Source organism: Ptychodera flava, chromosome 15 (genome assembly GCF_041260155.1).
Source record: "Ptychodera flava strain L36383 chromosome 15, AS_Pfla_20210202, whole genome shotgun sequence".
NCBI lineage: Eukaryota > Metazoa > Hemichordata > Enteropneusta > Ptychoderidae > Ptychodera > Ptychodera flava.
This window is the reverse complement of record NC_091942.1, coordinates 26,045,809-26,057,845: the sequence shown is the minus strand read 5'-3', so window position 1 is coordinate 26,057,845 and position 12,037 is coordinate 26,045,809.

Sequence of the window (12,037 nt, the reverse complement as noted above, 5' to 3'; positions counted from 1 at the left end):
TTGTGCAAAATTGCAGTTACCAAGGAATGATTCCTTTCCATAACGCACGGACCAAACGGCCTCCGTAACTTTACATATTCACTGGTTACAAGCCAAAGGGAAACATCGTTTGAAAGTATCTAAAAAATATTTTGCAATATGAGATTAGGAATGCCTTTCCAATCTTGTTTACGTGGAATATATGATGGGTAGTGGGGTATCGTAACCGTGTTGGGACCAGCACAGGGAAACGGTTATAAAAAAAACAAATACAAAATAAATAAATAAATAAATAAATAACACATGAAATATAGTCAACATGCGACGTCAATATCACTGAGTAATAGTGATGAGGACGTCAGTTAAGACCTCAAACATGTTACCGACCTAAAACATACCCCGGTGGTAAAAGTACAGTGAGATAGAGGGTTATACTTATGTCTGACGATACCTTCCATATAATCAGAAGCTTTTGAAGTCATGTGGGCATTTTAAGTCATACAAACTGCTTTTATTTTATACTTCATGTTGGACATAAAAAATACAAGCTTCGGCCAAGAAAAATAAAAAGTTTGTTTCTCATCCTAGACATATTGCAAAAATGATGCGGTGACGCGGGATTTTTTCCTCTCGATTTTTTTTATTTATCAGTCAACAAGAACGCGCAAAAAATGAAAACAACACAGGAATGCTCGTAGCGATAAATGCACAGCAGTGTTGCTTTAGATATTTTTGTATAGCAACAGTTCTGCGGTTCCCTTTTAGTGCAACAGTAGACAGTTTTGACAGTTTAATATAACAGTGACATTTGTAACACACCTCATCCGCAGTCTGTGTTCTAATTCGCCAATTGACAGTCACGTGGGATGCGTTCTTTTTGTGCTGATCCACGTAAACGACGTCATCAGGCATCATTTGTCGGAACTGTTGCCTGCCAGGCATCAGTTCCGAAAAATGATGCCCGCTGACGTCAAAAAAACATTGGCGCATGCGCGAACTGGAATGTAAACAAAGATGCCGTCTGCGGACGAGCGAAACGATAGTCGAGAAATTTCTCGGTTTATCCTACTTTCTGAAAAGAAGAACTGAATGCTCTGGTTTCAAACAAGGACTCGAAACGAACGAAGACGATAATCAAAGGTGCATTGAACGTTTTGCAGAAGTATTGCGACCCTGTCGGCAAAAACTTTTTCTTGCTGAACTTCTCCAACATATCATATCGCTTACATGCGACAACTTTTGTGTATGGTACGTTCTTATGTATGACTACGGATGAGGTGTGTTACAAAACACATATTGACTGGCCATTAGGGCAACAGCATACGTCTTTAACCCCTCGGGCCTGTGAGTCACCCCCAAAAACAGACTGTTTCCTTGGCCTACGGCCTCGGGAAACAGTCTGTTTTTGGGGGTGACTCACAGTCCCTCGGGGTACAGACGTATGCTGTTGCCCTCATGGCCAGTCAATATGTGTATAATGTGGACAGTTTTGACAGTATAATATAACAGTGGCATATGTGCACAGTTCTAAATGGAATTTAGTATCAGTTATTTTGTTTACAGTTCTGTTTTATACAGAACTGTATTATGCACTATCGTCGCGTATTTTTGTGTTTATCTTTTTTTCATTTTATTTCCTCGTAAGCAGTAAAAAGGTTGACGCGGCGGGTCTGAATTGACGCGTGCGAGGATGAGAAACAAACTTTTTATTTTTCTTGGCCTTACGGCAGAAGATAGAATGATCAACGGTGAGGGCTGGTGTTCATATAAAATAACTTACTCTATAGAGGGACGCACTCAAAGTCAAACGGACACTTATGAAGTCATACAAAGCGCTCTTTTTGAATAAATGAGTAGATGTGAAAGTTTAAGAATAAGGCTCGGGATAGAATTAACAATGGGCTTCTTAGTTTCAAAAATACACGTACCCCAGAAGTAAGGGGCGCATTTGAAGTCATACGGACATTTTTGAAGTCAGACTAATTGATGTCATGACGGGTTACTTCAAGACGTTTTGACCGAATAATAGGACCTTTAGAACGCAATTTCTGCGTAGCGAAGGCTCATTACGCATTCATGGTAAGCTGTCAATATCTTTGATGGCTTTTGTTTTCGACCTCCTTTGCATATGAGGTCAATGGGAGAAACCTGCTAATCACACAATTTATCAATAAATTGTTAACAGACCAATTTAAAACTATCGAAAGTCAGCTTCATAGTTTTTTTAACATTGTTATTACTGTTTGCTCACTTAAGAAAGCATGTGTACAAATAAAACCACACTGAAGCAAACAGCCAAAATTGCTCATCGTTCCTGATTCATTTTCACTTCTTATTTGATCAATCAGCAATCTATGCAAATATATTGCCATTTATCTATCCAAATCTATCTATCCTAATCTACCTATCCTAATGTATTGGCACGAAATGGATAGAACAAGCACATAATTAAGAAGGTACTTCTCCCACCAACACATACAATCTCAAAAAATAGTCTCTAAGTCATACTACCAAGCATTGTTATGAAAATTTTCTGCATAAATTAACAGCTGAGTTCAAACCGCTAAAATCGTCTTGACAATTCCTGAAATGGATATTTAACAATTTAAAATGCATACGAAAACACAACATTAGGGATAGAAACAGAATTATCAGGGGCGAGGGCTATTATTATGGGGAAAAATACCTAAATATATGAAGAGATGCTTTCGAAGACATGGACATTGTCGATTTCATAGTAGTTGCTGCTATTTAATTCTTGAAGCCAGATATAAAAACACAAAATTAGGGCTTTGGTAAGAATTATCAAATGGGAGCTGCTTCTCAAAAATACACCTTCGCTACAGTTTTGAATTAATACTTGCTGGTGCTATTTACTTATTCCAGTTTAATATAAAACGTCAAGATTAGGGCTCTTAACAGAATTATTGGGGGTCTAGTGTTTTTCCCCGTAAATATTGTGGTCATATTGAATAATTGCCGGTACTTCATACTTGAAGTTCGATATAAAAATAAAAGACCAGGAAACGGTATAGATTTAACAAGGGCTGGCTTGTGTTTATACCTTCCCTATAAAGGGACAGTCATTATGAAGTCAAACTTCAACCGATTTAATAATTCAACATGGATAAGATCAGGGCTTGGGACAGGACGGAAAAGGTTCATGGCTGGTGGTTTCCAATGATATATACTGCCTATAAAGGGAAGTCATGCTTATTACTTTTCTTTAATTATTCAAGTCGGCTAAAAACAATACAAGATTTTAATGCTTGTGACAGACTTAGCTGAAAGGAGGGGGCTATTGGTGTAAAAATGTACACTTCTACTTAACAGAAACAAAAGTACTTCGATATATAGCAGTAGAAGCATACAGTCATCATTGTTATCAGGGGACACTTTTGAGGTCACTGGGATACCTTTGAAGTCAAACGCATTTTATTCAATGCAATACTGGTTGTTGTGAAAATTGGTATAAGCGTTCTATCATCACATTAGCAAGGGACATTTGAGAGACTACCAGGAATACTTTTTGAGTCGAACAATTTACTTGCATTCAGTGCTACCAGTTCTTCATGATAGTCGAAGCATATATCCATCTGAATTATTGAAGTACGCTTCCGAGGTCACCGTGGACACTTTTGAAGTCTAACGTTGTTTTCATTGAATGCTAGTTTTTAAATAAAGTAGGGAGGGGTACGGTGATTGGATTATCATCGGACAACTCTAGCGGCTATCTGCAACTTTTGAAAGTATTCGCTTTCAAAAAACAAAGTAACTTGGTGTAGCGGTGGAAGCATGTCATAATTATTACTGTCTGAGACAATTTAGAGGTCACCGGGGACAATTTGAAGTCAAACATACCTTTTCAATTCAATTCTAATCGTCGGGCAAGCTGTGGAAGTGTGTGATAGTCGCATTAGAAAAGAACATATTAGAGGTCACGCAGGACACTTTTGAATTTAAAAAATTTGCTTTAAAAAATAATCACATCATACTCATCCATAATCCGATAACACTAGGTCAAGATTCGTAATACATAGGCAATTGTTATCAACATAGACTCAAAACAGCACAGAAGAGATAGCAAAGCACCGGTACACACATAAAAGTCAAATTCATTAAAAGAAGGATACATGGACGTCTGGCAGAAGACCAAGAAGAGCTGTAAGGTGTTTCAAAATTAGTAAGAGCATCCTGCCTCACATGCTACCAGCTGTATAGCAGTGGATGCTTATTATTATCAGAATTGTATTATCAGGAGACAATGATGAGGTCACTGGGACACTGTTAAGGTCAAGTGTATCTTTTCAATCCAATTCAATATTGGTTGTTGCCCAAAACAATGGAGGTGTACTGTCAGCAGATTATCGAGGGCTACCTTGGTGATCACTTGGAATATTTTTGAAGTCTAACAAATTATTTCAATTTGACAAAAGCAGTTTGCTATATCAGTGACAGTACATAATCATTCTGATTATCGGAGTACACTTTCGAGGTCAGGCAACACTTTTGAGGTCAAATAGTGTATTCATTGAATACTGATTGTTGGAAAAAGCAGTGTAAGGGTAAGGTGATCAGATTATCTATTCACTTTACAGGGTAATTAACTATGACCTTTGAAATCTAAGTATTTGCTTCCATTGGAAAATATAATGAATTAAGCAGAGGAAGTATACAATCATAAGACTTATCATGGTTATCATACGATCAGCATAAGTATAACTAAATATGACAATATACCATAGAAGAATAATCAAAATCAGTGCATTCAGCGTAAGCCATCAATGAGCATGTCATACTGACCAAATTTTCAGAAGTGTTACAATTTATTATGATCAATGTGCCCTAGACATCTTAACGATTTCAGTGCGTTGAGCCTTGAAATATAACCTTATTACACATATTCATCTAATCTTTTAACATAATCAAATATAAGTATAACCTGCAGTCCTTATCACATAACTTTATTTTAAATATGCAAATGGTCTGTTAATTAGAATTTCATGTTTATCTTAGATTCATTAATGAATATCAGAGATCCAATAAATAATCAGAGCATTTAATATTGATCTATTGCCTGGTTACAGAAATTAATTTGATATGCAAATGAGCTGGTATTTAGAATCTCATGCTTATAAAACAATGAGCATAACAAGACCCAGGTATGATCAGTAAACAGCAGAGCTTTAGTCAAATTTTATTAGTGAATTCGGTATTGATATAGAGTCTAACTACAGAAATTCATCAAAATATGCAAATGAACTAATAATAATCTATGTTATTAACGTACGAAAAATAAAGAATTGAGTATGATTAATATGTAGCAGAGGTCCTGTCCATTTCGGATTTTTGAGACCATTCATTCATCCCCAGGTAATAAACAATGGCAGCGCCCTTGCAACAATTGTGCCTTTGTACACACAGCTGTTGGGCTTTGTGGGGTAAGATATATTTTTGCCGAGATTCCTGTTCTCATAACCACCATAAAGTTTTGACAGACTGCGTTTAATCTCCCTTGTCCTACATCCGTAAGACAAGTAATCCAAATTAATCTAAGATGGCCAAAAGAAGTCCCATAACATAAACAGCGAACACACTTTGAACTTGACTAAATGTATATGCCATTCCCGATCAACTAACTGAGCTTGTAGGACTTCGCATGCGTGAACGTAATTGATGCCATTATTTAACCCTCTAAGCCACTGTAAAAATTGATGCGCAGTCTGGGCAGGTTTAGCAAGGTGCCAATGCACTCGGAATCAGCATACCAAGACATAAATTAAAGCTGCAAGCAACTTCACGGGGCAAAACCTCTTGTAAACACTTGGTAAAGGTACCATAGTGATAATTCATAACCTCTTATGCCGTTAGGTGCTTTTTAATCAAATTTAAAGGGTGTAGCACTTGTGGTAACAGATTTATAGACATATTTGTGAAATCGAGGTCAAAGGTTGCCTGAGTGTGTTGAAGATTTTGGCGAAAACATCTATTCCCAAATGTATCCATATATACCACAAATCAGACCTCTAGCATTATTAGTCAGCCTAGAATTAGATATGTGCATAATTAATGTGGTACAGGGTCTGGCGCCATAAGTGTCAAACTATACTGAATATGATGGGTGTAGAACTTGTTGTTACTGATTTATAGGCATATGCATATTTGAGGTCAAAGGTCATCGACCTCATGTGACATTATGTCCCAAAAACATTACTCCCGTAGTTGTCCCTGTGTACAAAAAATCAGACTCTGGTTCTTTTGGCTGGCCAAGAATTACATATATGCATAATTAATAAGTACAGTATGATGTGAGGGTCAAAGGTTAAAAACATCCCCGAAATTTAGGAGTGTAATTTGGTCATATACCTGACAGTGTTCAATCGACACTAGCCCTCTCAGACTCTTGCATAGCCTAGAATGCGAAATGACCATAGCTTAGCTGCATAGATTTATTTACTTAGAAATCTTCTCCTAAAAAAACAACAAGATTTATGACCCTAAAATTTGGCGTATTGCATCTTATGTACCATGTACTACTACAAAAGCTGCAAACAGCCTTTTGATTGGGTCAAAAATTATGCAATTAGGCAGAATACAAAATGTTATTCCAAGATGGCAGCCAGGTCATGTCACCAATAAACATTTCTAGGGTCGGGTGCACTAATACTCATGTAGCTCCATCAGCCCTGCAAGTTTTAAATGGCTGCGTGGGGCGGTTTCTGAAATCTAGATCGATTAAAAAAGTGACGGAAGGAGAAGTTGTCGTTGCAGAAAGGTCAACTCATGCAAAACAAATAGGGGCCAAAGCCAGCGGTGGGCCGGGCCCCAAATAAAAAATTAATTGCACTACCTAGAAATCAAGTTCAACTGAAAATTCTTCGATATGTTTCAGGTCTTAACATATGTCGCATCTTGAATATGTTTCATGAATTATTTATCTATGTTTTTTGTTTGTGTTTTGTTTTTCTTTGTCCGTTTCTTTTGTTTGTCTGTTTTATTTGTTTATCCTGGCTACCCCGTGGTTCAAGTATAGTCACTGCGTGTTTATGTGAATGTGCGAATATGTGAAATGGGTAAGGTAATGAGAAATATTGAAAAGAAAATACAAAACTAAATACAAGGATTCGATTAGTTTAATCAAGTGGTGCTATTGACAGGGAGATGCAATATGTTGACGTTACCTTAAAAGTTTTTAACAAAGGCTATCAGTTTGTCTAGCATTGTTAGGGAGCATTCGTTTTTACTGGGGAGGGGCGGTGGAATTTGAGCGACAAATGAACTGTAAAAAGCGACCCCCCTCCAATTCAAATTTCTAAAATGCGACCCCTCCCCCACGAAATTCATCAATTGTAAAATGCTACCCACCCCCCCCCCCCAAAAAAAAAAATCATCAGATTTGATTCATTAACCTTCGCACCCTATGGCCCTGGGCTGAAAAATTAGGCCCTTCAAATGTGTTTGCGAGAAAAAGAGTTACCTGCACCAATGTTCATGCACAAAAAACAGCGATCCCTCCCAGATGTCACAGTCTGTATCAATAATATCTTAATTGACTTATAATTTCCCATTTGACCTATGAACTTTCAAAGAATCGTTTTTGAACTTTACAATTAATTACTGGGTGAAATTCCAATATCATATTGGTTTTCAAATCTGCTCTTTCAAATATGATATTCTCGTCACGTACATGTACATCAATTGTCAAACATTTTTAAAGCAGAGATTTTAATACCTAGTTTTGTATTGTGAAAAAAATATTCAGTTTCCTTACCACAATGTAGAGAGATTCAATATTTTTGGTGAAATTCCAAAATCAAATTTTTGCACACACATGAACTTGGAATCGCCCTAGTCTAATCAAGTACACTAATATCAATAATCAAGAGTACATAAATACACAGATTTACCTAGTTTTGTATTGACAAAAAATATTCATAGTTTCCTTATAGTCAAGATAGTGAACCAACATTTCGGTGACATTCCAAAATCAAATTTTTCGCACAAACATCCACTTATAACCACCCTAGTCTGATCAAGTACATAATATCAATAATCAGGAGTCTATAAAAACACAGATTTAGTTAGTTTTGTATTTAAAAGAAATTATCCATAGCTTCTCATTGACTACTCATAGATTATTATGGAGGACCAAGTGTAACGAGTTGATTTTTCAGGCCGTGTATTTTCTATTTTGCCTGGGAGTTCTTGTGTGTTATCACTGTATACCTAGGGAGTCCAGGACGGGAACTTTCCAGAGAGTGTTTTACGTCGCACGCTGAGTGTAAGCGTGTGCTTTTTAAGTCAGATATTTCTGTATTTTGAGTTTTACTGAAGTTAGCAGATATGTAAAGAAAGCAGATATGTAAAGAAACCGATCGCGGAGATCGAACTTTATGCGGATCGGACTGTTTATTTAAACATCATCTACTTAGTCGATCGAACGAACATTGCTCACAAGTGAAAGCCGTGCCGTATAAGTGCAATATGCACTGCACGCAGAGATGATAGCATCACCACAAGTTGTCAAGTTGTAGGTACCTCTGCTGTAATGTCAACTTTGTCATAGAAATAGTTTAGCATTTTGAAAGGGTTTGAACAGAGTTTTTGTACTGAAAGTGTGTTCGACTCCTGCCCTCGGGAGGTCTATCAGTTTGGTGATTGTTACCATGGAGTAATATTTGTAGTTTTGAAGTACGGTTTTACTATTTTGTATGTAAACGCCGATAATTTGAAACCGTGCAGAAGTTGTTTGTTTCATTACATGACTGTGTGGTAGTTCCTCATTTCATGCCCCATGCTCTGTTGCTGCTCTAGAGAGATTAACGCCAGTAGCGCTAGTTGGCCCCGCAAGAGAAATAAATTTGGTTGAGCTTTGGTTGGTTATCATTCTGCCGTCTCAAAACATCGGTTACACAAGCAACATTTCGGTGAAATTCCAAAATCAAAACTTTTTTCGATAACTCCATACAAACCTTTGTAAAATTTGACCCCCTTCCAATCATAGAATTTTACATTTGACCCCCCTAAAAACGGTTTTGTAAAAGCCCTCCCCATCCCGATTTCAACTGACACCCCCTCCCTGTAAAAAAGAATGCTCCCTTACGGACAAATCACTGAAGAGAGACATGCACTATTATGACATTGGAAATGAGTAAAATGAATGAAAACACCTACAGATTCATGTCCTAAATCTATGCACTACCGACACTAATAACTAGTCATACTTCCATCAATGCAACTTGTATACGACATAGTTCACTTTGTTTTACGCCTGGTGTATATTAAGATAGATTAGAATAAGAAGTGAAAGTTCAAAAAGTCTGACAAATATTAATTTGTGAACAAGTACTCCCTGGTCCTATACTTGGTATTAAGGTCATGGAAGAATGCGCCCTTGGGACATATAGTCACTCAAATCGTTCCAAATCTATTCCTGGATACCACATCAGCAGGCTCATTTTAAAGCTCTTGGACAAATAATATTTGCTTAATTTTGTAAAAAACGAAAATGTTGTTTCCCTTCAGAGTTAACAGAGGGATGGCGGTCACTTTAAATTTCAAACATCGTTAATATTACCACAATTTGCGGGTGACATCGATTGTTATTCTTCATTTTGAAAGAGACTTGGTGAATGTTGTCTTGAGGCAAGTTTTTGGCAAAAGTGTAAGTTTTTCAGCAGGATGTCTTGATGAATGCCTTACCACTAAGCATGGTGTGATAGAGACCCTCAAATTCAGTAACAATGACTCAGCAGCCTCTGCCTTGCTCAAATGTATGAACTGATGTGTCACGAAATTGTAATACTGTAAACATTAATAATCAACTGTACCGCAAACACAGCAATGAAAATATCATCAGCCATTTTATCTTGAAGTGTTTCATACTCATAATGGTTAATGTGTCGCCGCTGAAATTCTGTATTATCGATAGATATATCTTATAATTGGGGGATTTTGCTCGCCTTTAGAGGTTTCTTTAAGTTTTGCTCAGCAGACAGATAAAAAAACAAAATCCAGGGAAAAGAGTATGATTCGGTTGTTTTCGGTAATTCGGAGAGAAAATTATGCCGTAAAGAGACATTGTGCTTTTGTAGTTAAAAGACAACGATCCGTAGTGACAGTAGACTTGAAACGGCAAGATTTCCTTAGGTCGGTTTAGTGAGAAAAGTATGAGGAATTACGAACAGGCTTCTATTTTTCATTTCCTTTTTCAATTTCAGTTTTATTCTCAACATGGTATTTGCAATTAAAAAAAACCCTATCTTTCGTCACAATTGGCTCGTTGCTGCTCCTAAAGAATGTCTTTCTGGCCAAAGGCGCTGGTGGAGACCCTGTACGTACATAAAGTATATACGCTTGGCAGGAGGGACTCTGTGACGCGAATTTAAAAGCTGGGACAGTTAAGCAAACACATTTAACATTGGATAAAATCAATGACACCGATGGTTGAAATTAGAAACCCACCTTACCCACTGACAATCGTAAAAGTTCTTAACTACAACATATTGCCATTGTCCACTGTCTTTCAGCTTGTCGATATCATGGTTTCAATATCAGTGGATGAAGGTCACTGTTACATGTTGAATGCCATAGCGATCGATTTACTTTATGCTATACGTTGAATTGTATTGGCTTCGTGGTCCTGTTAGCAAAAATTGTGTCACAGCTTCCTTCTAGGCCTATCCTTACCCGACTTCGTTAGCGCCTGCGAAACTCGCAGGTTCGAATGCAGAAAGTTATAACGTGGCATCTACTGAATTCTTTCCTTCTTTTATTTCGGAAAAAGGTTGCCATGCAGGAGATGAATATTCATGAAACGCTGTGATAATTTCAAACGACAATGAACCATTCACACGATGTGAGGTACGTCAACTTCAACAGCGATTCACAAGTAAGAACGAAACATCAGTTCAAATAAGAGAAGCAGCAGATACCAACGACGGCAAAATAGGCCTAAAAGATAATACAAGTCTTTGACGCATATGTTTTTTGATGAAATCATATTTTGCCGTTATTTGAAAGTAAGAACGCAGTTTTTTTGGGCCAAATCAACAGTAACAATCTGCTCTTCAAAACCAATAATAGCCGAGCCTACAGCTTGCAAAACATCATGATACCGACACCTGTTTCCAACTGCTAAAGCAACAGCATGAGCTTACTTTGCAAATTCACTGTCTGACAAAGAAAAAACATGAAGCTTGTAATCACAAACGATATGTTGTTTTATCGTAGCTCTTTTCCAAAGGCCCTATTGTCTATGATCTCATATACCTCAATCAGTACTATAGGATTCCGCTTTGAAAATGCTTATGAAGCGAATTTTCATACATGGTATAATTAACCTTTTCGGTATTTTCTCCGCGTGATGAATATGATAGCATTGCAAGGCTATTGAAGACATCACACGATTTGGCAATCGGACCTGATAAGTGCTTTATAGTATGACATGTTGACATATTTATGTTTATTCGTCGTCTCCTCATGTACTCACGTGCCAACTGGAAGGAGTGGGCAGCCTCCAAAATTACTTTTCTGTTGCAAGCACGTACAACAGTGGCCTTGTACTGAGAAATGGTCACGCGAAACGTTCAGGTGTTTTACGCACTTTTCGACCTGTCAAACGTAATGAGGAGACGACGAATAAACATAAATACGTCAACATATCATACTATATAGCACTTATCAGGTCCGATTGCCAAATCGTGTGATGTCTTCAATAGCCTTGCAGTGCTATCACATTCATCACGCGGAGGAAAAACCGGTTAATTATACCATGTATGAAAATTCGCTTCATAAGCATTTTCAAAGCAGAAGCCTATAGTACTGATTGAGGCATATGAGATCATAGACAATAGGGCCTTTGGAAAAGACCTACGATAAAACAACATATCGTTTGTGATTTCTGGCATGCATATTCACTACAGGATATCCGAAGTTTAGAAGTAGTACTAATTTAAAAGTAAAAAAAGAGAGCACAACTAATGAGAATGTCCTCCAAATTATCCACAAAGCAAAAAAAATACAGAAGTATTTAAAGTGTGTGTCGATGGTGGTAGTG